Raw genomic sequence first — 4,089 nt, forward strand, 5'->3', positions numbered from 1 at the left:
TGGACTGGAAGAAGCACAAGCTGGAATCAAGATTGCTGGGAGAAGTATCAATAATCTCAGATATGCAGATGACACAACCCTTATGGCAGAAAGTGAAGAGGAACTAAAGAGCCTCTTGATGAAAGTAAAAGAGGAAAGTGAAAAGGTTGGCTTAAAACTCAACATTCAGAAAACTAAGATCATGGCATCTGGTTCCATCACTTCAGGGCAAATAGATGGGGAAACAGTGGAAACAGAGGCTGAATTTATTTTGGGGGGCTCCAAAATCACTGCAGATGGTGATTGCAGCCATGAAATTAAAAGACACTTACTCTTTGGAAGAAAAGTTATGACCAACCTAGACAGCATATTAAAAAGCAGAGACATTACTTTGCCAACAAATGTCCATCTGGTCAAAGCTATGGTTTTTTCAGTAATCATGTATGGATGTGAGAGTTGGACTATAAAGAAAGCTGAGTGCCGAAGAATTGATGCTTTTGAACTGTGGTGTTGGAGAAGACTCATGAGAGTCCCTTGGACTGCAAGGAGATCCAATAAGTCCATCCTAAAGGAAATCAGTCCTGAATATTCATTGAAAGGACTGACTCTGAAGCTGAAACTCCAATATTATGGCTACCTGATGCAAAGAACTGATTCATTGGAAAAGGTACTGATGCTGGGAAAGATTAAAGGCGGAAGGAGAAGGGGATGACAGAGAAAGATGGTTGGATGGCATCACTGACTCAATGGACATGAGTTTGAGAAAACTCTGGGAGTTGGTGATGGACAGGGAGGCCTGGCATGCTACAGTCCATGGGGTCGCAAAGTCAGACACGACTGAGCTGAACTGAACTGAATTCTGGCAAGTTCTAAATGAAAGGACACATTCAATTTGAAGAGAAATACTTGCTTTTGGTTTCATGGATGGCACTAGGAAACTAGATTTAAAACGTTATTCACAAGGTCACTTCCCATGGAAACGCTGCCCCAGAATGCAGTGTATGTAGGGGAGGATTGGTTTTATATCAGACGTGAGTGAGTAACGAACATATTGTCCCTGTGTGGTCCACACCAGCTTTCCATTCTCCCTGCTCTTTCTGTTTCCTCTGATTCTGTCCCCATCTTCAAAAGTGTTTCTCCACCTTGGGACTATTGATAATTAGAACTAGATAATTGTTCATTGTGGAAGATCATTTTGTTTATTGTCATAAGATGTTTATAAGCATTCCTTCCTTCTATCCACTAGAAGCTAGTTGCACATCCCAAAGTTGTGATAATCAATTGAAAATTGTTCCCAGCTGTTCCAAATCACCCCTGGGGACAAAAATCTCTTCCTGAAGAAAATCACTAACCTATACATGGTTATATATCTTCCAACATTGCCATTACCAGCTGTGTGATCATGGCCAAATATCTTCATCTTTTCAGACAACAGTTATAACATTTTAATATTTGTAAAATTTTCTACATGTCATCCCTCTCCACTCACTCCTTTCTCTTTCCCAGGACTTAAGCTTTCCAGTGAGTTGAGTGCAGATTTTCTTCCATACCTTTATAGTGTGTGTACTCTACACATTCTACCTGCCTTCTAGTCAAAGCTGAATCTGCTTTCCCATTGACATAGTTTTGCCTCTTTCTTTCAAACTTGCAGGAATATGTATTCCATAGACACCCTCAGAAATTTGGATAATAAATTAATAAGTTAAGTAATACTGAGTAACCACTGGACTAAGGGAAGAATATATCAATAATTTTCATGGCACTTGACTGAAGTATTGTCCACTCTATAAAAGCAATTTTTCCTCAAATTATTTCTGTTACTTACATCAGAGACTGACTGAGTGAAAAGATTTTTAAATTATGACCTCAGTTTTGCCTACAGTGTTCTCTCCCTATCAAAGCACCCTAATTGCTGATTATAGCAGAGGTCCCCTTACTTTCCAAATCACTTATACCTATGATATATGATGCACCATATCATTTCAGCCTAAGTATACAATAAAGAATTTGGATCAAATAATAATAGAAGCAAAAAATAATAATAATTTTGTTAAGATCTTACTAGTGAAAGCACTGAAAGGATTGCCTAAAATATATCATTTCTCTCTGATTCATCAAATTATTACCCCTGTCCAATATCATATATGATCCTTCTTCTTTTGCCTATTCTTAGGGTTAGATTTTCCTTTCCTACAAAATGTTTTTTCTGAAGGGTTTATGGAAGAACAATTGATTCCATTGGGATTTTTTAGCCCTGCAGGCAAGCATCATTTCCAGCTGTCCATAACTGTCTGCCCCATATAACACACTGAGCTTTTATATAATTGTATTTTCAGTTGATACATCATTTAAGGCAGAGAGACATCATACATTTTTGTAAACACACAGTTTAAAATATAAACTATTTTCTTTACAATCATCAAGTGTAGGATTTAATTATACATACTTGAAGTCTACTTTCTATCTTGGGACTTATGGTTTTAACATTTTAAGCTCTAGTATGTTTAAAATTTGAATAATCAGATTCTACTCTGAAGGTCTTGAAATTCAGAGAGTTGGTTATCCATGAATAAACAACTAGTGCTTCTCAGTTTTGTAAAAAGTCACATATAACAAAAGGAATAGGCTTTTCTTAGGGGCAAAAAGATTACTTCATCTTGACTGAGAATAATACTAAGGGCAACAAGACCAGTGTTTAGATGAACATGAGAACAACAGTCACAGACAGCAGGCGGACTTGCTCAGTCCGGCCCTTTGCCTCAAGACTTATGGTGCAAGGTTCTGGAGGAAAGATCGCTTTTGAGAGGCTTGATGACCCACTGCAGAAGATCTTGCTTACAGGAAATATAGCAACTGGATATTCCTTCTTAGACAAAATGGTTACCATCATCATATTATTATGTTAATGGCTTGAAGCATGAAAACACAATATTATTAAAATACAATTTATGGGTGGTGTAATGTCATCATGTTTTATAAAGGAGGATTCAATTGAGGAAAATTACCCATAAACCATCTGTCTGCTAGTGTATTATCTTTTTTAAAAAAATGTAAATCTCATATAAACTTGATGAAAAGATTGATGAAGGTCACAGTGTGGAGTTTTGACACTGTGGCATCAATATTTATTATTCAAAATCTTTCCTAATTTCCAATATAGCCAGAGAACAAGCAAGGCACTACTAAAATGCAAGCCATTCCTAACAGTCTATGTCGTTGGACGCCATGAACCCAACAAACTGGTCTTACTGTCCCTTGAATAAGAAATCAGCCTGTGTACTTTTCCCTTTATTTAGAGTTCTCTTCCTCTAGAATTCCCATTGATGGCTTCCATTATTTTCTCCTGGTTTCTGTTTGAATTTCATTTTATCCCTGAAGCCTTCTTTATCCATTATAAGAATGCCCCCATCCATATCATCTCTGGCATTTCCTATCTCCTTATTCTGTTTCATTTTTCTCCAGGAGAAAAAATTTTAAAAACTGTTACTTATGTGCTTGCTTTCCTCTGTCTTCCTCTAATAGTAAAAGACAGAATGTATGTAGAATGTATTCTACACACACACACACATACACACACACGCACACACACACACACACACACACATATATATATATATATATATATATAGAGAGAGAGAGAGAGAGAGAATATGGCATACAGAAATAGAATGGTGGCTCCATGAGCAGAGATTTTGTTCTGTTCTCTGTTGTATCAGTGGTACCTTGAAGAATGACTGATATATAATTAGGTAATTAATATGTATTTGTTGAAAGAGTCAACTAGGTTTTCAATTAACAAGTCAAATTAGAGCTCTCTTTCACAGAATCAATTGGAACTGAGGAAGAAAATTTAGCAATTACAGATGTTATGCTTTGAAACTCTCTACCAGGTCCCCAGATTTGTAGTGAGAAGCAAAAACCATTCTATATGTTTTGATTGACTTATGAAGCATTTTTAATTCTGTCAAATATTTAATAAAATCAAAGAATTTCATATAAAAGCAAGGATTTTTGGATACTTCTGAATAGCAGAATCCCACTCTCGCATTTCCAAATGGGAGAGCTATTTGGAGCCACATGGTGGCTTGTTCATTTACACCAGTGGAAACT

This window comes from Odocoileus virginianus, chromosome 2 (genome assembly GCF_023699985.2).
Source record: "Odocoileus virginianus isolate 20LAN1187 ecotype Illinois chromosome 2, Ovbor_1.2, whole genome shotgun sequence".
Taxonomy (NCBI): domain Eukaryota; kingdom Metazoa; phylum Chordata; class Mammalia; order Artiodactyla; family Cervidae; genus Odocoileus; species Odocoileus virginianus.